Source organism: Scophthalmus maximus, chromosome 5 (genome assembly GCF_022379125.1).
Source record: "Scophthalmus maximus strain ysfricsl-2021 chromosome 5, ASM2237912v1, whole genome shotgun sequence".
NCBI classification, from domain to species: Eukaryota; Metazoa; Chordata; class Actinopteri; order Pleuronectiformes; family Scophthalmidae; genus Scophthalmus; species Scophthalmus maximus.
In genome coordinates this window covers 27,020,985-27,045,409 of record NC_061519.1, presented here as the reverse complement: position 1 = coordinate 27,045,409, position 24,425 = coordinate 27,020,985, and the positions used below count along the sequence as shown (strand labels likewise).

At 42.6% G+C, this 24,425-nt stretch overlaps 1 protein-coding gene across 1 annotated transcript in view; it reads right to left on the bottom strand.

The window, feature by feature from the left end:
• efr3a (EFR3 homolog A (S. cerevisiae)) overlaps positions 1-24,425 on the bottom strand; it is a 64,536-nt gene that overhangs the window by 39,255 nt on the left and 856 nt on the right. The window lies entirely within an intron of this gene.

Sequence of the window (24,425 nt, the reverse complement as noted above, 5' to 3'; positions counted from 1 at the left end):
GAAGGCTGCATAATCACAGCACTGAGAGGCCTCAGATCCAGAGATTGTGTAGGCCACATGGACTGATGAATTACACCCCAACACAACAAACTCCGCCGGCCGAGGATTGGCCATTACTGTGGATCAGATCCATCATCCTGCTGCGACATCACACAGACGCAGAGGGATTTTTTTTATTTTTTTAAACGTATACGCTTACGCAAACCTGATCCCGCATGTTCTGAGATATCACTGGAAACATGCACCGATTGACTACTGCATTGTTTTTCCAGATACAAGTATGTTTTACTAAATGATTACGTTGATATACAGTATTTCCATCTCCAGTGGATCTAAACGGCTAGTTATCGTGTTTTTATCAGACCAGCACCTGAGTGGAGAGCGAACACAATCTTTATTCTTTATTGATTCTCCAGAGAGGAGACCTGGGCGACCACAAACACACTGAACAGACCGAGTGGAAAACTACCGGGAATCACAAAACACAAAATCCAAAAACTGGAGGAAGGAGCTGCAAACTGAACCTAAATGTTCAGTTCATGTGTAAGTGCAGCACACGTTTCCTGGATAGCTGGAACCATATTGCTTTATAAACGTGTGGGCGGTGCCAATGGACGGACACGGACACGGACACACACACACACACACACACACACACACACACACACACACACACACACACACACACACACACACACACACACACACACACACACACACACACACACACACACACACACACACACACACACACACACACACACACACACACACACACACACACACACACACACACACACACACACACACACAGATTGGCAACGGGAGGAACACAAAACCCTCCAGAGGTCTGAACCCACAAGTTTTGGTGAGCGATAGTTAGCGGGTTATTTTTGTTTTCCCGAGTTTCTTACAATGCTCCAGTCACACCAAAGGTAAGTCAAATAATTCAATGCAAGTAACTCCTCTAGATCAAGACAAGATCAAGATTGTGGGTGAGTGCGATTCAGACGGAGGCTCGGCGTCGGACCTACCCGAGCTCAGCAGGCCCCGCCTGTTGTTGGAGGCTCGGCTGTAGCTGAAGGCTCCGTCGGCCTCCGTCTGAGGAACCTGCCTGTACCTCCTCAGGATCCCCCCAGTCAGGTAGACACAAAGAGCCGGCATGACCGCAGTAGCTTCCAACAGATCCAGACAGTGGTGTTCACGGGTCAAACGCCTCCTCGGTGTAAATCCGCCTCCAGCGACTCAGACCGATGTTAGGCCAAAAAAAAAAAAACGGCCATAAATCCGCTGCAGCTCACCAGATGAGACCATCAAAGACTCAACAGCAACAGGGCGGCTTCACCTCTCCGGCCACAGGTTCTTTAGAACACATCACATCTTTGGTGGACAAGAAGCTCAGCCAATGGGACGAGGACCCCGGGCTGTGCATCTGCCAGCACCTGGGATTACCTCCCTCGTTGTGGCGGAGAAGACGAGACGCCACTGGGGCCAGTTTCTGCAGCTCGGCTCGGGTTACCGGCCTCTGTGTCCACAGCACAGAGACGTTCGCTCGATAATGTCGGAGCTCAGAGGAACATTTTCTATGCAAGCACAGTAACTCAACTGGTCACTGTGACTCTGCAGGAGCTGGACGTGGTGAATGTCACGTTAACAAGAAAACGTTTTTTTCTTCCTCACAAACATATTTATTTGTATCATTGGATTAACCGCAGAAACAAAACTATAAAAATTAAATAAATAAGATTAGTAAGAGCAGCTTGTTTGACAAATTCAGAAACTTGTTCGTCTTCTCACGGAAATGTCAGTCAAATTGTTCTTGGAAAAACGACACAAAAAAAACCCCTGTAGCATAACATTAATAATAAACCACAAAATGTGCCAGACTGAGATCAAAAATATGGAAATACAGAGGAGGATTTGTGGTTACCTGAGTAACTTGTTCTGTGAATCATGCGGAGGCCAAAACAAAAATATACCCTAAAATATAAAAGAAAGTAAATATATGTGTGCATTTATGTTTATTCTAAGTTTTATCATGTTTATCTTCTTAATTCAAGTTCCATATCTTTTTATTTAGTCATTTATAATAAAGTTAGACAGTAAAATATCAAGCTTCAAGTACATTTCTCTGTCATAAAGGTTTGAAAACGACGTCTTAGGAGTCATCGATCGATTAAAATATACATATATATGTCGGCTGATGTATAAGTATCGGAAATCTTGAACTCCCTAAAATCGATATCGGGCACTAACAATTCCATATCAGTTTGAGCTCGTTGCAGACGTCCGTTAGGTCACAACCCTATAGAGGCTCCGACGGGCGACGAAGTCCACGGTGTCAAAGTCAATATCATTGTATCTCTATCAATAACTCAATTACTTATGGGGGATTTACATTAAATCCTGAAAAGGATCCACACATTCAAACACACACACACACCACAGTCAATCTCACCTCCAGGAGCGTTGTGCACTTTAATCTGCACCCAAACCGTCTGTGAGGAGCGTTATCTACAAGATTAAAGAGCGCCCCCCCAGCCCTCCTGATTAATTCCCTGGCCTTTGACGAGCAGATGAAAGCCACGACAGCGTTCCCACTCCACATTGTCAATCTGCGGCCTGGAAACATCTTTCTGGCAGCGCTGTTTTGTTCAGCTCGAGTTCCCGGGTTCGCAGACGAGTGTGCAGATTGTTAACACGCCCCCGTGGGGCGGCTGTGGCGGCGGCCGACGATGTGACGACGTCCTGTGAGACAAGTGACACTCGTAAATAAAGTTGAGTCTGCGAAGATGGAAGTCGGATTGACGGAGAGCCAGAGTGGAAGAAAAATGTTCCTGGAAAAACCTTTCAGGGCTAAAACACTGATGTCCCTTAGGGACGGAGACACCCTGAGGTTCAATACGTTGTTGTTTTCTGACACAATATTTTCAAACCTGGAGAAATGTGTAGTTTTAATCAAGGTCACGGTATCACAATCGCAGATTTACATGCGAGTATCTGTCAAACTCACAGAAGAGAAGGGACATCTATGTGTTTCCTTGCTTTGCACCGAATGGCCCACGGGCTCATTGACTTGCATTACCACGTCCCGCCTTTCAACCTTGAAGGGTGCATGCACAAAAACAGATGATGACCCATTAATTTACAGCCTCCCAGTCGCTCTGCTGGCCAGACGGATATCTAAATTCAACCTGCTTAGAAAACAGGTTTTTGTTTTCTCTCTCTGAAGCCTGGAATTCTGCCCCGGGTTGAGCAGGATCATCTGACTGGACACAGAATTTCCCAGCAAGGAAACAAAAGGAATAAGGTTTCTTTGATATCCTTTTCTAATCAACAGCAGGTGAACCGAGTGCTCAGTATCACACAGGTTTAAACATTGGTGGATAACCCAGAAGAATCATCACGGAGCACAAGGCCAAATGTTACTCTGTGGCCAAGAGCACTTCTAAATCAAATCTACGAGCACATTTTATAAACCAGGATGTTCTTAACCTTGACAGACTGAACTTTATCATTAACTTGCTTCTTAATCAACCTTGAATTTGCTTTTATCTATTTAATGTCTTTAATTTAAAAAATATATATAATTTTTTTATTCTAGTTTGTTTGTTGGTGTTTCTCCTATTTAATATTTCTTTAAACAGTTTATGCAAAGCACATTAAATTGCCTCCATTTATCACTTATTATTCGATATATAAATAGCCTCGTCTTTTGTAAATGGCTGCTTCCACCCACGGCTGCTCTTGCGCAGCTGGTCGAGCACCGAGGCAAATCTCTCTCTTTTATTTTTTCTACTTTGTTTTGTTTTTTTAGTTGAGCCTTTAAATCCTTTCATGACAAAGTACAGAAAAATCCAGGTCGGTTGACATGAACTTGAATTGACCTCTGTCCAAACAATTTATTTTTATTTTTGTTCCGTTTACAAAATCTATAGTTGTCTTATAATTTGTTAAGTCTCTTGATACTGGGGGAAAATAGAATATCAGTTCCACTTTCACCCTGCGACAGAGGTTAATCATCGACACTTCCCATTATTCATATAGTGGAGCGATTCCAGATGGATTACAGGGCATCAGATATTGTCGTCTTGAGCTTTTTCACCTTCCCTGCGGCGTTGACTCATAAACATTTAACCAGCGACTTGAAAACTCTCTTCTCCTCGTGATAAATGTGTTATGTTCAAATTGAATTACGATCCGACTGGAGATAGTGGATTTGTCACGGAGGCGGTGGAAGCTCAGTACTTCTCATTTAAATATTCATGTGGGGTAGACAAGGGGAAGAAATGGAAACCGAATCAGATGAAATCCCAGGTTTCACATTTCCTCGACGGAGGAGGGGGAACGCAGCCGGAGAGGAGGGTGTCGCGAGAAATTCAAGCCCTCTGGAAACACTCAGGTGGGAAGTATGACGCACACATCTGAACTCCCGTAACAACAAACAGACTGGAAGGATTGTTTCTTTTATCCACCGTGTTCATTCGGGACCAGTTAACAGTGATCGGATGGTTTGCAAATTGAACAAACGTCTAAGAATAAAAAGTGATTTAACAGTAGATTATTTTCGTGAGTTGTACATGTGTACATAGGCATATCGTACAATTTACATACAAACATGTTGATTGTAATTGATTACGATTCATTTCATGCTGTATAATTTTCGAAGACATTTAAGAAGAAAGAATTTTAGCTCAGTTATAACAGATGTCTTCTGACCTGCAAATCACCGACCAGCATCTGACCGTTTTTTCTCTGTTTTTTAAAAACCTCCTCAAATCCACCATTATCATCTCAATGTGGTTTCCATTGCAGGACTCTTTACTTGAATTATCACAGAAGTAAACCAAACAGAGCAATGTCCGGTGTCAGGACGTGGAAAAAAAACAAAACCCCCAAAAAACTGAAAGATCGTGGCAGCAGGGACCAACATTTTAAAGTTTCCAGCAAAACTTGTTGAGTCGGTGACTCTCCGGATTCATGCTGCTCTGTTTCCCAGCAGCTTATAAATGTGAACCCCAAGAACACATCCAGTGATGTGTGGTTCTTTAGAAACACATGAAAACAGAAAGTTTCATCTGTCTGCCACCAAGGGGTTGCCAACGCCAGGCGGTTCAAAGAATGACTCCAACCGCCGAGCCGGGAGATCCAGCAAAAGCAGCGGGGAGCGGATGATTGCAGCACGGGCAAATCCATCTCTGAGCGAATTACAGCCCCCGCCAGAGAGAAAATCAACCGGGGAAGGGAGGAGGAAAAGAAGGAGAGGAGGAGGATAACGGTAAAAAGAAATGGAGAAAAGGAGCATGGCATTAAAGTAAAGAGGGGAAACAGAAAGGGAAGAGCAAATGATGAAAAGAAAGAGGTTGGAGTGTGGGAGAAAAAGGGATGGCCTAAGGAATAAGAAGAGAGGGGAGAGGAAGGTATGATGGAAGGATGGAGAGAAGAAAGATAAAGTAAGACCAAAGAAAAATGGAGATAGAGAAAGAATAAATAGGGGGAGAGTAAAAGGAAGGAAACCCCATAGGGAGTTAGGAGAAGGAGGAAAGGATGGATGATGGATAGATGGACGGATGGTGAGAAAGGAGGCGGGTTAGGTGACAAATGACCCAATATAAAGTCTCCTCCATCCTCCTCTCCACCGCCTCCAGACGGAGGTGGAATTCATAAGGAGGCTGAAGACGAGAACATCGATCATCAATCTGATGTCCAAAGACAAGAGTCTACACACTCCAACAAACTATGAAAAAATAATACTCCCTTATTTACTGGAAACAGTATTTTCCTTGATGAAACTCAACCATCCCGACGTCTCACTCTCCACCAGCCCAAATCCAGAGGGTGGAGCTGATCAAACTGAAGCCAGTGGGCGTCCGGGGGGAGGGAGGTGGTAGGAACCAGCGCTGAGCCACAATTACTTGTCTAAACCCTTTATCGACGCAGGGAGATGGAAGGAGAGGATCTAGCTGGAGATCTCTCTCCATAAATCCCTGAAGGCTTAGCAACCTTCAGCGGTTTTAAGGTTTTAGATTTTCTTTCGACGGATCTCAGTTCATCCATATCTTCAATCTCAAAATGAAAAACAAAGACACTGTAGAGTGGGATTTGACAAGAAACTCTACATTCAAAATGTAAAGGTTAGAGTAAGTACCCAACAGTTTATCATAAGCGCCATAACAAAATAGTGTCAGTATCGTATCAACTGGTTCAGAGTTCAGGCCTGAAGAAGTCAAACTCTGCAGTAAGCCCCCCCCCCAAAAAAAATTTGAGGAACTACTTCATTTCTAGACCCCTAATAATTACCTTAGTACCCTTTGTTAGCAACGACCCCCAGGTAATGCTGTGCTTACTATTGGGCAAAGCAGGTAGGGACCCAAAAACACCTGCACGTTGTGCTGTGAGCAGAAGAGTTGTCATGATGAAGCACCCAACTGCCATTGCACCTCAGTTATGGTAGTTTGCACAGAATGTCCTCCCTCAAAACTACTCAACCGGTGCAGGAGTTCTCGCCGTCGACAGTCTGACGCTTGGGGACTAACTCAGGTCAGTTTACGTTGGAGAAAACGACAAGTCTGCTTCTAAGCCTGACGCAAACTTCTTCTGCGAGCTCTACCCCTGCGATCACCACCGATCGGTTTCTGGGTCGTAGTCGTAGACCCAGCTCTCGTCACCGGTGATCCTGGACATGAAAGTGCGTTGTCATGATGGAGCATCGAACAACTTACAAACTTAACCCTTCTGACTCAATGTTGTTTTTTGGACTTGTTATGATGAATCTAATTAATAAATAGCAGTGAGAGATATTAATGAGTTCACTCAGGATCACCATCAGCACATCCCCATCTGGTTTATTGTAACAAATATTTATGATGGCAAATTGTGTTTTTCACACGTGTTGAAATAAATCACGATTGTTTCTTGTGATTAACTTTATTTTGAATTCAGCCCCTGTGCCCCGACACTTATTATTTATCACAGTCAGTGATAAACATGTTGGTCTTTGTACTGAATTATGAAGCTTTAATTATTCATGCTAAACACTGAACTGCCTCAACAGGACACATTGGTAGTATTGAAGTGGAAGTCTAAGGAACTTAAAGTTTAATAACTCAAAAAATTTTTAAAAATCTAGTAACCGAGACAAAGGTTTACACAGAATTCCACATTCACCACGATGAAATAGATTTATGATCTTAAACACAAGGAAATGTTTAAACTGAACATTTATCTGAACCATAATTAAGCATCACCAGTAAAATATACTAATGTTGAGGTACAAATACCATGTGTCTAGTTTGGTGTATTGTTCTTGTTCTGAAGGAAAAGACTAAAAGAGAAACGATGAAACAAACAAGGTGGTTATCTCACATTGTTGTCTGAGGACACGGTTTAGATCAATTTTTTATTAGAAAGGTAGAACATACTAGAACTTCGAGAATACTAGAAGTTCCCTTTCTTACGCCTTTGTAAATCGCTTAGGAGTCTTGGAAAAGCTGGTATTGGGGTAAATGTGTTTCAACAGGGGGCGCCACAGAGCCACCTGGGCCTGATCTCATGCTCTGCTCATGACTGTCTGTGTGCAGCATCGTTCAGCCTGGTTCTCGTGTTGCCACAGATTTGTCAGTGTTGTGGAGACCCGGCGACATTTCGGACACAATGAGGAAGCTTCCCGCCTTATTGGAAGTGCCACAGCGGAGCGTGAAGAGCAGCTCCACACGTCCAGTTATTCACTCTGACCGGACCCAGACGAAATAACCAATTATCGGCAGTTTTGGATTTCTCGACCTCTGCTAATTAAAAATCGCTGTTGTACAAAGCAGACGTCGGTCCAGACGCAGTGCAGGAGGATGGACTGCGTTTACTGCTGCATGGAGGCTTCTTCTCTCCTGTTGGCAGACTGAAAACTCACCTTACCCATGAATTTACTATTAAAACAAACAAATAAAATCTAAAATGAGCACTTGAAGCTGTTTTTGCCTATTTGATAAATGTTAGTGTGTTTTTTGAATGTTATTGTCTTTTTAGTTCAATTTTATCTTGACTTGTATTGGATTATTTTATTTTAATATTTCGGTGGCTAGTAGGCTCGGGGGGTAACACAAGAAGAATTCCAATGTCCCTGTACTACCTTGTACCATGTCTTTGTTTTTTTCCCCACAGAGGGAGCTTCAGAGACGCTGCGTCGTTTTAAACATGTAATGTCATGTGGCCTTTTATTTTTATATGCTTCGTTTTTTTACATTAACGGCTCTACTGTATTGTTATGGTTGTTATGTTTTTCTTATTATTTATGATTTGTTTTATTTGCCATTTTTAACAAGTAACTTGTAGAAATGTGTAATTATGTACAGATTTGTAAAAGAAAATTGTGACTACTTTTATTTTACAGTATTTTTGAATTTTTTTTCAATTCAACTTTTTGGAAGTTTAAATATATTAAATGTGGTTTGTTTTCAAGCAGGATTAAACAATTAATTTTTTTATCATTTTATTTATTATGATAACATGACCACGATTTTTCTTTTTTTTCTTTTCACCCAGATAATCATGGGTTCATATTTAAAATGTGATCTTCAATTTCAATATACAACTGATCAAATAACGACCATGGACATTTATCCACACACACACACACACACACACACACACACACACACACACACACACACACACACACACACACACACACACACACACACACACACACACACACACACACACACACACACACACACACACACACACACACACACACACACACACACACACACACACACACACCATCAGTGGAACATGAAACTCTGGAGATATACGAGTGACACACTGTAATGACTTTTCAGTGACATTTCCACACTGTGGACGACTCAATATCCATCTCCAAGGTCCCAGCTGGCGGCGGCGGCCTCGCTGTCCAGTCTGTCATGGATGAACACGAATATTCACGTAGTAAAAAAACTCTCTTTCTTTGCTGTGCGTGTTTGCCTGTTCTGACAATGTGTAGTCAAGTGCATGTGGATGTACACATGCCGACGAGTGTCGGTGTGCGTGTGAGCGCGTTTGTGTTAGTTCTCAAATGTCAAGAGACGTTGCTGCAAAAAATGTGAAAGGAAACGGAGAAATTGACCTTAATGAATAAGCAGTTTCGTTAATGCAAAATGTCAGAAGGTCCAATTATTCGTCACCCCAACGAGACCAACATTTTCTCTCTGTCTAATAATATGTAACCATCTGACCCAGCCAAAGATTTTCCTACTGCGTGTCGACGCATTTCAACGCAAATCAACGGATTTAATACTGTAGTTCACAAACAACCTACTCCAGGTGATTTCTAGAAAAGTTACGCCACAGTGACGAGACGGGCTGGGGCTAGCTGTTAGCGTGCTAACTTCAGCAGGAGTGAAAGAAGTGATAGAAATCAAAGTGTCACAAACTTGCTAAAGTAAAAAGAAAGAAGTTTTATGATGAACTCACGGTTTCTGATGCTAATGTTAGCTAGGTAGCACTAGCAAAAACGTACGCATAGCTCATTTAAGTTCAGGGCTACGATCGTCAGTAACTCTCATTATTGGTTAATTCCTCTGTTAATTTCAGATTTACTCATTAAACTTTTAGAAAGTGGTGAAAACTGCGTCTTAAGAATCTTGAGTCGTCTCTTTTTCACAACTGGTTCACGCGTCTGAATCTCATCTGACGCGTTTCACGACCATCAAAGTGCGACAACAACCCGCCGCCCTCGCTGACAGTCAAAAGGCATCAAAAGACGTCTTCCATTTTCCATCTGCCAAGCCTTCAATTCCATGTCAGCTCACAATGGGAGTTCAGGCTGAGCGACGGCGGCGGCACACTGTGATCATCAAACATCCCCCCGAATGGAAAGAGGGATGAAGCCCCGGCTTTCCTTCTCCCCACAGCGCCAAGGAATATCTCCATCGACAGAGGAGGAGGAATCACGGCGGAACAGGTGTTCCAGGTTCTTCATTCTAAACCTGAGACTGAAATATGAAATAAAAACTATAATCAGCTGCTGGATCCGATGGACGGACTTTACCGTAACTGCATGAAAACTGAGATGAGCTTTCTTTTTCTTTTTTTGGAAAAACTCAATCCTAAACCTTTTAGTAGACGGTTCCTCCATTGGATCAAATTGCTTAACATCTGAATGTGGCCATTTTGTTGTGTGTTCGCTCTGCGGAGGATTTCAGAAATATCTCAGAGCGTTTTTCACAGATCCTTTGGGATTTGGACTTATTTCAGGACACAAACCTCTGAAACTGCATTTAAACCATCTCCACTCCAACACAAGTACGAACCAACACATTCATTGCACACTGATCGTCTCCACAAAAACAACAACTGGGAGTTGAAAGGCTTTGTTCAAGGACACAAAAGTCGCAAAATAAACCCTCTGGTCTGCCAAGACCACGATGCGTTCTCTCCAGTCGGGTGTAGAAATTGTTGGAGTGGGTTACTTCCTGCTGCTTCCTCCTTTGACAGACACTCTGACTGTGAGCTGACTGCCAAACGCCACCACAGGAATCAGGATCTACAGCTTTTCACATGCGGCATATGCTGCTGTTGACGCAACGCCACTCGAGTTTACTTAACATCTGCTCGGCACAGCAATGTGTCGGCGAGCCGGAGCTGCACCCGCAGCAACTCAGCGGCGAGAAAAACTCAAGTGACACATTCATGCAGCATTTCTGTCACACATCATTCACACACTTCAACGTGAGGAGGAGCCATGCAGGGATCGAACCACCGACCTTCTGGTTAGGGGACGACCCGTTCTCCCTCCTCAGAATAGACTGTAAATAAAGATGGACTTGAACCTTTTGACATTTTAGTCGATGATGTCGTAAAGTTGCAGCTACTTTATGTATGAACAACTTGAAAAATGCACCAGATTTAATTGGAATTTGATTTAACAGATATTATCTTGTTGGATATGAGTTATTTTTATAAGCAGCTTTTGTGTGCGCTCATGTTGAAAATTAATTAATCATGTAATGCCAGTAATCTTAATGGGCACAAAGTGTGTGTGGTGCAGCCTCGTTATCGAGGTTATTATAATAAATAAGAGGAGCCAGAGATGAAATGTTATGTGACTGAGGACAAACATGTTTCCCACAGTCTGAGGGGACAGTACAGACAAGACTATACAGTCTATGGATATATATATACACAAACATCATGCGCCTGCAGCTGCAGGGGAAGGATGGCGAGCGTCCAGCCGCACACTGGAGCAGTGGACCGTGTAATTATCATATACCCCACAATTTATGGAGCTTGTCATCGGGCTACAGTGAGCTCAGTGGAACTCCTTCAGCTCTGAGCATCGCAGAGACAAAGTCACAGTTTGTCCTGAAGCTCGGACCTCTGCTGTCACATGCGACGCCTACACTTACATGATCCTAAATGTTTCCATAAATCGCAAAGGATAAAAAGGTTTCAGTTGTCGGACGTCTTTAGTTATCAAAGAACCTTAGCGGCGGCTCGTAGCCTGGAGCATGTATTCAGAACTTTGGAAAAACATAGAAAGAATCACGATGATTTGCACCAACGTACAACAGACAACACTTTGGATTTACTGTTCATGTGTGGCGGCTAATGCACTGACACAGGGCTCAGGGAGGCTTTGGTTGGTGTTGGCAAACACGAGTCTCTCACAGTATTAAAGTCAAGTCCTCCAACATGTGATGGTTAATAGACAAAAAGCCTCTGCAGCCGCTCACATTGACCGTGTAAGGAAACGAGACTGAGTGGAAACTGTGGCTCTGCTCTTATTAGGATACATTCAAAGGAGAAGCGCTGATTCTTCAGGGATTGAAACATACAAGTCCGAGTCAATGAATCCTTACATAACCAAGACCAACTTCCCTGCCCACTCACCTTTCCCCAACCAGGGTTGAACCTTGATTCATGATGTGTCGTATAGTAGCTCCGTAAAGTGCTGACCCCGGGGATTGTTATTACATTACATTCATTTTGCTTAAAGCTTTTGTCCAAAGCGACTTCCAAGATCGGAGGTAGGCAGGTCGAAGGGCCATGCTTTCGGGCCCACTCGAACCACTGTCTCTGTATCAAAGTCAGTGGTGCAACCCACTAAGCTATACCACCTACCAGCTGATTGCAACATCAAGTCCTAGTTAATGAATCACTATCGAACGCAAAGAGAAAGGTTGGAAAACTAAAAATTGTTTCGGGGTAAGTGACCAATCTACCTTTGACATTTTAAAGCTATTAACCAATCAATTTACAAAATGCAGAAGAAGAAAACTGACGGCTGGTGAAAGCATCAAAAGCATTAAATAGTGGAAACTAAACAAGTGTCATAAATCATAAAAAACAACAACAACAGAGACGGGGGAGCGATCAATATTTAGTGGAATGACTAAGTGTTTATCATGGCTTTGCTGGACCTTGGCATACCCCATCAATGTGTGATCAATACCTTATCAAGTTTAATCAGGTGCAATTGTGCTAGAGTATGAACAGCTGTGAGGCTCTGAACATCCAATACCAACAGTCAATGATGCTCTATTAACTTTTCTTATGAAATTAATCTGCACAGCAGCAAAATCGTCCGTATTTCCTCACCTTTCTTTTATGTGGTGCTAACGTCTGTTGTGAAACGTCGGTGATTCACTTACACGGCGCCGGATGATTGAGTGTCAGTGAAGCCGTCGCAGCAGAAAACAGTCTGTAAAACAAGAGTCTCACCTCTTTAAAGCCGCAGCAAATCCAATTAACCGGGAACTGAATGAATCTCTTATCAGCGATCAGATCCAAGAGACCGTTAGGACTTGGAACATTGGCATATCAATTCATCCTGCAGGGAAACACGGACGTTCCAGGAAGTTGGGTGTTTTCTAGGAAGCACATCGGTCTCCCTTTACCCCCGAGTTCATCTGGAAATCTGAGACCATCCGGCTTTAAAGCCAAGAAGACCTTGTTCACAGAAATTGAATATATTGTCCATAACTATGTGTTCATGTATGTATAATCACATTTGTTTTTGTTGTCCACTCTGAATTAGGTAAATATAGTTACCTTAGGTGGACCCGACCTCCGTGAAGGTCTCCATGTTTGCTACGTATAGGTCGTGTTCACGTTGAATTTCAGATGCTGCCATAAAGCGGAAATGGAATCAGCGGTGCGCCACCATAAAGTTTCCCCTGTCGGTCGCTCAGTTAGATGCTGTTTGCAACTTTACCAACAGATGCCGCCAGAAAAGTACAAAAATTACACACTGGGGCTTTAAATACTTCCTGAAGAAGCGCTCAACGCAAATTATCCACGTGAGTAGATTTCCTTACTAGTGGACCGTGAGGAAATATTTGTTGAATTTTACAAAAGGTGTACTGGATTAAAATCGCTTACTGCCCCACATGCTTGTCAATGGGGGTCATAACAAGTACAGAAGTACGAATGAGTGTGTGTGTGTGTGTGTGTGTGTGTGTGTGTGTGTGTGTGTGTGTGTGTGTGTGTGTGTCTGACAGTGAAGTATAGTAGACTGGTAGTAAAGGACCTAATTGAGCGTGAAAGACAACAGATGACCTCTGGTGCCTCTGCGCTGCCGCCACTCAAACATCTGTCAGCCCAAGGCTCAAGGACGACAAACCACCCACACAACGACGTGCAGCCCTTCATGCTCAGATTCACCTGGTCTATGTGCGCATGGGTCCAGTCTGTCTGGAGAGGATCTCTATCAAACAGACCAATGAGACAGGCTGAATAATAAACACAGGACAACAATCAGACTGTTCATCCTTGTTGAAATGTGTACTAGCCAGTCGACCCTATAGCAGGTTTTGATGGACAGGAGACAAACTCTCACTAGGACTAACAGTCCTCTAAATATGAAATATAAGATATCTACATATGAATATGAATAAAAAATATAAATATTTTTTCTTTCCATCAAGATCCATGAATTATTCCCTGGGAAACAAGTGAAAATGTCCAAAATAAACAACCTATCTGAGTGAAAAAGAAAATACCTGAATCCACCAATTTGCCCTAATCCTCACCAAAATTAAAAGTGGAGCCTGAGATTTCGGATACCGCTAACATGTGTAAGATGACATTATCAAACCTTTATGACGAATGTGATTGAGGCTTGATATTTTAATTTAACCATAAACTTTATCAAAAACGATAAAAAAAATTTAAAAACACAAATACAAACAAATAGAAATAACTTGAATTAAGAAAATAAACATAATTAATTTTACGGAAAATGTAAAGGTTAATGCAAATAAAATAAAAGATTTTCTATCGGTAAACATAAACGCCGATAACGATATGTCAGTGAAAGGCTCATATCGGTCGATATCGGTCATGCTTTACTTTTTATGGCCGTTTGTCACTTGGAACTTGGATCTGAGATGAACTGCAGACTGTACAGTTTCCTTAATAAAACTCATGTAGTCATATTTCAAGATACATTGTGTAAAAACCATGAGGAACACATCCTGACCCCAAAAGGTTTGGGATGTTGACCAGGTCAACACAACACTTTCCTGTCACGTTCCGTCCACCCTAAAGAATATGTCTTATAGAAATATGCAAACATGCATCAAGATCAGAGTATAAATACATATAAATATTGACAGTTCAGGCAGTTAAAACCTTCAGGATCTGAATATATACGTGTGAGGTGACGCACGACGAGCCGCACGTCACAAAAACAACGAGAGAGCTGCAGATCATCAATCATCATTCATCCCTCCCTCGCTCGTTATGAAAAAATATTGAAATCTCCTCTCCTCGCTGCGATTGGTCCTCAAGGTGCGTCAGTCCAGCGGAAAAATCAAGAAACAAGCGGCTGATTGGACGACCGGTGACAAGAGGGACTCGATAGAAAAGATCAATGGCCGCCGCCGTGCAGGCTTGTTCACAGAGACGCAAACCTGGACTCTTGTTACTGTCTCACACACACACACACACACACACACACACACACACACACACACACACACACACACACACACACACACACACACACACACACACACACACACACACACACACACACACACACACACACACACACACACACACACACACACACACACACACACACACACACACTAGGATGTAGTGCGCGCAAACACGAGAATGGCCGATTTAAAAACTGGCTCCTACCCGACTCGTTGTTCTCAGAGTCCATCTTGTTGGAGGTGAAGCGTCGGACGGCCTGCCAGGTGGACCTCAGCGTCTCTCTCTCTCTCTCTCTGAGCTTCAACCCTCTCTCTCTCTCTCTCTCTCCCCGTCACACACTGACTCTCATCTATGACCTTGCAGTGTTTGTGTTTCCCCTCGCCAGCAGCAGCAGCAGCAGCAGATCTGCTGAAGGCTGCAGACAAAACTGCAGCTCTGCAGAGTCGAGTCCAAACGGCTGAAACGCTCCGAACGTTCCCAGCACCGACCAACCCTCCCCGACAAACACATTAAAACACCCTGCACGCACAATGTGTGTGTGTGTGTGTGTGTGTGTGTGTGTGTGTGTGTGTGTGTGTTGGCTGGAAGGTGTTTTAATCATCCTGATTGCTGTGTAATTATGCAGATTTACTGAGAGGGACAGATATTGAAGGAATTTAGCATTTGCAAGTGTGTGTGTGTGCGTGTGTATGATTGTGTAACTGTATGGTTTTTCCCGTGTGTGTTTGAGTTTTGTTCCGTTATCAGTCTATGTGAGGACAGAGTTGATTTCTTGACTTTGGGCCTGAAGCCATTTTTTTCAAAAAAAATAAAATAATAAAAGTCTAGAAAAGGGAATTCATTTTTGATAAAGTTAATTTTATCTATTTTGAAAGTGGGGATGTATTTATACGTTGCGCACATTCATTGTGAAAAGTGAGGACATTTTGACGAGTCCCCACTGAGGCCGATCAGAATCAGGTTTGGGCGAGGGGCTGTGAAATGTTTTGTCGAAGAAGGTCCACACAATTATAGAAGTATCTGTGTGTGTGTGTGTGTATAACAGATGGCTGCAGCAGATACCATCATAACACACACTAGTCCGACAGCTCAGGCACTAATTTTAGAGTCAGTCTGAGCTGAAAACCCACTGGACAAACACAAATCACATGTGACAAAATGTGTCTGATCTCGTGTTGTTTTTTTTGCCACATTACACCAAACAGTCTGTGACATCACTTCAACAGAAGACGTGCAAAATAATATCAGTGATTCCCAAAAATGTAACGCGCCCGACGAGGACTAATCCAATTTGGTAAAAAAACGTCCTGAACGACGAACAAAACGTCACAACAAATCATTTGGCTTAAACTGTCCGAGCAACTTACAACAATCAATCCCCCCAAAAAATACTCTGCTTTAATAAATAGTACCATGGTTTTCTCCTTTCAAATCAACGACTGAAGAAACAGAGGGAAATAAAACGAGTTCCACTTTGGTTAGTTGTCGACATCGATTGAACGTGAGGGAAAGTAAAAAATCTCACATCTCCAAATATCAACGCTTTTCGTTTTTAGCTTGACTACATGTTTTTTTTTGAATGAAAATGTTTCATTAGCTCAAAGGATTGAAGAAATCTGAAACTTCTAACCAGTTCACAACATGAATTTCCCAGGACTTAGGTAAAGGTTTTTTCACAAAGACGACGACGTTGTGCAGTTTTTAAATATGGATTTCTGTCCTGACTCTTGAATGTTTATTCTAGTTGGGAGGTCGGTGGCCCTTTGTCCCAAATGTACTGAGACTGAGACAGAGCGTTTCTATGGAGACAGCCGTTAAGTCTGTTTGATGACACGTGATTCTGAGAGTTAAATACATCACACTGACTGGGATAGGCAGGTTTTTTGGGGACACAATGAACTGACCACTTGATGATCTGTGTAACAAACCAGATATCTCCTCAATACATTGAGCTCTTGTAATAAATACTTCTGCTCAAGACGTCCACGGTCTCCGTCTTCCTGGGTCAACTGTATAAATTTTTCCATTAAACACCTGAACTGCAGCACGTCGTGGCAAAGTCTGACACTTTCTTTAGCCTGTATTTGTTGAGACCTTTGCAAAACCGTCAGCATGAATCAGCCCAATGAGCCATTAGCACTTCCTGTTTCCAACGAACCCCGTAGCATGTACAGACTTCATGTCCCTGTGAAAACTGAAAACCGATTCGGAAGGTGGTTCCCGTTGCAATTTCCGACTCGGACGTCGTAATTCCGAGTTCCGAGATTATACTGGAACGATGAACCCGACTTCCGCGTTCCGAGCTCCGAGGTATAATGGAGAGCAAGGTAACTCTGCTGTTCTGAAGAAGACCCGGGTGAGATGTCAAAAACTCAAAGGTCGTCCCCATGTGTTGACAATCTGTGGATACACGTCCCTACCCCCTGGTGGTCTCTGCAGAGATACACAAGCAGTTTTAAAGCAACACTGTCAACTAAGGAAGGGTTTACAGTTTGGTGGTTAGGTGTCCACATACTTTTGACATCAACAAATGCCCTTTTACCTACAAAAGGCGAGATGTTGTGCTGCATGAGAAAACTAATCTTCGAATTTAGTTTAGAAGGGCGTTAGTCCGTCTTCCCTCTTATATTCAGTACACATCCACATTTACGTGAAAAACACTCGGTGGTTAATCTGCACACCAAGGCATGTTTTCATTCCAACGTACGGTGAATTCAATTTGACGAAAAAAATTCAAAAGACGTTGAAGTTAAACCCGCTATGTGGCGTTCAGGCCTTTCACTCGCTGCACCGCTGCTGCTGCTGCTGCTCAGCACCACCTCAGTACGTACACCTGCGTGTCGCTGATAGAGACGCACACTAACATCAGGGCACAAAACAGGACCGGAGGGAAAGAAAAGAAAGACTGTGCAGCAGGCGGCCGGTGCACAAACAAGCAGTCAAAGATAAAAGCTTCCCTCCCTCTCTGCAGAGACGCGACCGGCGGAGGAAACAGAGGGAGACGCGTCTGCTTTGAAGTTATATTTAGGCCAAATCCTCCTTTTGCAGAACAAACCATCTTCCACTACGCATACAAATCACAGCAAACGACCGAGGGAGGAGCCGCCCGGCGAGCACAGGAGCCGACGGCGCACACACACACGATTAGCCGGCGGATCATCAAAAACACCTCACAACACAGGCCCGCCGGGTTTGATCGACTTTGATTCCCTTCTGCATCCGAAAAACTTGCGCGGCCACCTGGGACTCGTCAGGTGACCGGCTCGTGTCGGACTTTGAAGATCTGAACATATGGATGAATAGAAATCAGTTTTTAGTCGGGTCGTCTCCGCTTCTTGGAAAACCTTCAACATTAATTCAAACGTGTGAGAAAAAGTTCATACTCAAATTGTAATGACCTCTTCGAATTCATCTGAATATATTCGAACGAATTGCGTGTAGAGCTGCAACAGTTTATTCTTTTAGAAATCAACTATTAAATTAATCGCCAAACATTTTGCTTAATCGATTAATCGGTTCAAGTAGTTTTTATGGGAAAAAAATTCTCTGATTTCAGCATCTTATATGTGAATATGATCTGGTTTCTTTGCTCCTCTGTGACAGTGAACTTTATATCTTTGGTGTGAGAAGAAATCATCATCTTGTGATTTGGGAAACACGATCAATATTTTTCATAATTTCATGACATTTTATGGACCAAACAACTAATCGAGAAAATAATCGACAGATTAATCGAATATAAAAATAATCGCGAGTTGCAACCCTAATTGTCATGAGATTAGATAAATGAGATACGTCACGAACTTTTAAAATACGAGACATATGGTTAAACAAGCAGCCATGTTTGCTTTTGGAGAGATTTACTGACCATTAGCTGAGGCTGCACGATTATAGGTAAAATGTCTATTGAGATCACATTTCTCTCATGATTCATGAGCAGCATATTCTATCTTATTAAAGCAGACATATGATATTTCAGTTTTTCTCTTTCCTCTAGTGTGTTAACGCCTCATCAGTCGTCTGGATGATGCATCAAGCACGTCTAGGGTCTAGTCTGACACGCCCCCAAAAAGAGGCGGGCAAAGCGAGAGCGAGAGCCAGCTGGCCAATCAGAGCAGACTGGGCATCACTGGGAGGGAGGGCCCTTAAAGAGACAGAGGCTGTGAAAGAGGAGCTGCAGGAAATGGATGCGTTTACTGAACATTAAAGCATGTGAACCTTTTCAAGTCATAACCCATGTTAATATAATGAAGCTGATTATGAGCAGAATATGTCTCCTTTGAAATTGCTTTAAATATTGTATTTCATTAGAATGATTTTTACATGACAGCATCGATCATCGCCCTCTTTTCGATGGCCGAAAAGGAGGACATGATGGACCTCGAAAGCAGGAGATTATTTCCCAGCATGCATCTTTCCCTCCATCAGTTCATCTCTGAATATCTAACCATCATGTGCTCATGTGAATGTTTATTCAGTATAAAAGAGCAGCAGCAGCAGCAGCAGTGTTTGTGTGTGTGTGTGTGTGCGTGTGAGTGAGTGTGTGTGTGTGCGTGTGAGTGAGTGAGTGAGTGATGGCGGGTTTGTCCTACATAATGACTTAATTGAGGTGGTTCACACTTTGAGGATAATGAGAGCCTCTAGACCACAACAGACCCAGGAGTGAGAGCTCTGAAGTGGAGTGCGCACGCGCACACACACACACACACACTCTCTCAATTAGCAACACTAATTGAAAGCTAACCTGTTCAATTTCATTTTGTGCGCCAGCAGTGTGTCAGAATCAGAGTCATTCTTATCAGTGGCAGGTTAAAAACCCCAAAAGTCCCTCAAGTGCTCACACATTTCAAATTTGAACATCTGCTTTTTTTCCACGGCAACGAGGGGAAAGTCCATCTGGTTGGGAAGACGCAGTTGAGATGTGACCAGAACTCCGATAAGAGGAGTTTAGGAGGAGGAGTTGAGACAACAGCAGTAAATGTATCACAACAATTTCTCAAATGTGTTTGTGTTCATTTATATCGTTTAAAGCCCGAACGATAATATCGATGAGACTGTGGGATATTAGCCTTTCAAAGATGTATCGGTATTTGGTGTTTATGTTTGCTGATATGACATTTTTATTTAACAGAAAAAACAACAACACAGAAAACACTTTTTAAATAAAAATGTTGTGAATTCAAGTTCTATATATTTGGTTGTATTTGTGTTTTCTTTCTTATTTTTGTTATTTATAGTAAGGTTTATGGTTAAACTGTATTACCATTTCATAATTTCTAATCATTGCAATTTTTTCAAATATATTACTATACATATATATATATATACATACATATATATACATATATATATATATATATACACACGTGAATAATTTTTATTTTTTGGGCTATTGATGGCATCATCAATCCCTTGGCGCAAGAACTGTAATTGAATCAGCCATTATATCGGTGAACAAATGTAACAACAATTTTTATTCATCAAAATACTACAGTGTCAATCTGGTTTCTGAGATCGGTTTGTGTTAAATTTTACCTGTTTATTAAAATTTCTGTAATCCCTTCAATTACTCCGTCAGGAGAGGAAATAATTAATATTTTCCAGTCTGTTAATTACTGTTCGCATCCGAAACCTTGTCGAAGACTGAAAGCAAGACACAGACACATGATTCCAGTGATAACTGAAAATTAATTTTAAAAATCAAAGAGGCCACGGTGACCTTGGCCAAAATGGAAGAACTTCCCTGACGGTGTTCCAGAGATATAGTGTACACGACAGACGCACTAACTGAAAACTAAAGAAGTAAAAAGCAAATTCTTGATCATATTTTTAAAAACAAGTTTAAAAAATGTTGATATTCCCGATGCAGATATTAAAAAAACAAATCTGAGGAACGTGACGGGGACAGTTTACACTTTTTCATGTTCATCAGGCGGAAAAGTTTCAGCCTGATCACAAACTGTGACCGAGACCAGAGGCCGCAGACGAATCACAGGGAGTTTGTCCACGTCACCGCACACACACACACACACACACACACACACACACACACACACACACACACACACACACACACACACACACACACACACACACACACACACACACACACACACACACACACACACACACACACACACACACACACACACACACACACACGGGCCCATCAGGGATCGATGTTGAAGGCGTCACATTAGCGCTAATGTAATCAGCACTTTACCACTGGGAGTAATTACAGAGCCGTCACGAGGGGACGGATGCAGCGATGCAGAGTCCTTGAAGCTGCAGACGACGCCTGCAGCCAAACAACCGACATCCAGACTCAGGAGCCTTCGTCTCCTCCTCCTCCTCCTCCAGCCACTGCTCCGGAAACATGAGCGGTGCGTCTGCAGACCCCCGACTCCTCGACCCGCCGGTCTCGGCAGCCAACTGGGTTTCTGGGCGAGACTCGTTTCGGCAGTAAACATCAGCTGGTTACCTGCCAGAGCAGCAGCTGCTGCAGGAGAAGGAAGACGAGGGCGCCCAGAGTCCAGCTCTCCCAGGATAGAAACGCTGTCAGACATGACAGCTCACACACACACACTTGTCTCTCTACACTTGTGAGGACACTGATGACTTTCCCTACACTGCAAATTGTTCCGAGCTTGAAAAATGAGAATAATTCATTTGTTTTTAATAGTCATTTACTTAGTTTCTGTCTTCAAACTTATCAGATGCAACTTATTTATAGAGCCCCGACCGATATATATATATATATATATATATATATATATATACATCCGTTGGTCGAGAGGAGCCTTTTTACAGACGTGTCGTTAACGGCGCTTATGTTTACCGACGTGAAATATTTTATCGTACAGAATAAACGATGAAACATTGCATTCATGTTTTAACGTTTGACGTCAAATAAATTAAGATTATTCTCTTAATTCAAGTTCTATATATTTGGTTGAATTTTGTGTTTTCTTTTAAATTTATCGTTACTTTTTGATAAAGTTTGTGGTTAAACTAAAATATCAAGATAACGACATCTAAGGAATAATTGACAGACTAAAACACACACACGCACACATATATATATATATATATATATATATATATATATATATATATATATATATATATATATCGGCTGATGTATTGGTATTGGAAATCTTGAACTCCATTATATCGGTATCAGCATTGGCCTCCAAAGATCCATATCGGTTGGCCTCTACTTATTTCTGGAATGAACAACTTATTTTGTGTTTATTTCTTGTATTTTAGCTTTCCTTTTTTTGCAGTGTAACCCCTTACCCTAACCTTAACCATCACAACTACATGCCTAGCCCTTAGCTAAATGCAATTCTAACCCTAAAACCCAAGTTTTAAGCCTCAAACTGCCTTTTGAGATTCTGAGGACCGGTGAAAAATCTTCCTCACATCGATGGTTTGGAACCAAAATTGGTTCTCACAACTTTAGAAAGACAAGTGACCACACACACACACACACACACACACACACACACACACACACACACACACACACACACACACACACACACACACACACACACACACACACACACACACACACACACACACACACACACACACACACCTTTTGAAGCCTCGAGTCTCGTTTGTTGACGCGACGCTACACTGAGCGTGTGTTGCAGATCACAGCTGACACAAAGTGACGGCGGCTGAAGGACAACGGGAAAAATGTGGGATGTTTGACTCGGTTCACCTGCAGCAGACAGACGACTAGTGTCTGGTCAGATGAGAATCAGGGAGACAGAGGATTCATCAGCTTCAACGTGACAACGTCTCCTGTGCAGTGAATTATTATTTGGTTATTAACTTGATTCATTGCTGATCTATACAACATCCTGTCACAATCTCCTCAAACGAGATGAAAACATAAGAATTAAAGAAAACACTAATTTCTGAGGACTTGCTATTGATTATCAGAAAAGATTTTCAAGGTATCCTTTGGAAAAGTATTTTGCTGATGCTGCCGATCGATTCATCATAGAGCTCAACAGAAGCCACAAGTCCGTATGAAATCAACCCTGTTACTGAGAAGTACAACACTACCCACAATCCTAAAATGTAACATCAACGTCCCTGATTGGTGGAGCTCGCTGTTACCGTGGAAATGTTCACTACAACCGAGAGCTTCATGTCGGTGGTGAGTTACTGCTACCGCTGAACTCTACGGTCGTTCATGACACTGTACTGGTGGATGACAACACTATATAAACATAACACAAGCTAAAATATACTACAACACTATTATCAACAATATAAACACTATAATGATGAATACGGTTAAAATTCAAGAAGAAGCTAAACTGTCGGGTCGGAAAGTCGTCGGACTTTCAGTCGTGAAAATGCCTAAAGGATCGTTCCCCGCTCGTCCCTCCTTCAGATTCGTTGAGCTGGAATCCATCCGATTGAGGGTTGATTTCAGAATCCGACGAGGTGAACAAACTGAGCAAAGCGTCGGTTCAACCATCAGCTGACTGGTCACCTGATATGCGCCCCGATGGTAGATCTCACAAAGGGAGCATCTATCTGAGCTGCGTTACCCCGCCTGCCGCCGGCCTCCACACCAGCTCCACCTTCTCCTGTCAGTTTCTGACTCCTGCCTGAGGCTTTCCATGTTCACATGACACAGGAGGGAAGTCCCGGCGCAGTGTGTACCACAAAATACAACCGTTGTTGAAATCCTCTTTGGAGTGGTTGTGAATGACGGTATTGATTTTGACTAACTGGTCCTGACTGAAGTGGCTTGAAGGAGAAAGAAAACGGTCAAGCGACCCATTTGTGGAAACCCCTCCGAGACTCCGGGTTGATCTAGTTCACAGAACTCATTTCCCAAGATTCCAGGAATTTCGTGACCCGTCAAAACTCACTCTGGTATTCAAACAGACAGACCTCAGACTAATGACAGACGTTCTGGTTATTACTTATTGGTAAATTGGTCATTGATCGTGAGTTACAACCCAGGTCAAAGTATCTCATGAGAGTAAATCTCACACCAAACCCGTGTAAATGTTGTTGTGTTGTCGATTACACATACGACTACGTGGGCAGAAATAATAATCACATTTGACTGTTCTGACTCAGCTGTTGTGTGACTAGCCGTTGTGTTCGGTGACTAGCCGTTGTGTTTCGTGACTAGCCGTTGTGTTCGGTGACTAGCCGTTGTGTTTCGTGACTAGCCGTTGTGTTTCGTGATCAGCCATTGTGTTTGATGAGTGTTTGTTGTGTTTTATGAGTTGTCGTTGTCATTAACACTTCCGGGCCACCGTCAGAATCACATCTAGAAACTATCTAAGTCTAAACATACTCAACTGACTCCCATCAGGACTGAGAAGATCACATCTGTGCCGTTGTTAAAAAAGAACGGAATATGATCCGAGTCACATCGTCCCCGGGTCCCTGCGGCGTGTGGACAGTGTTTGGCTGTGAGAGCCTGGAGAGTCAACGGGAAG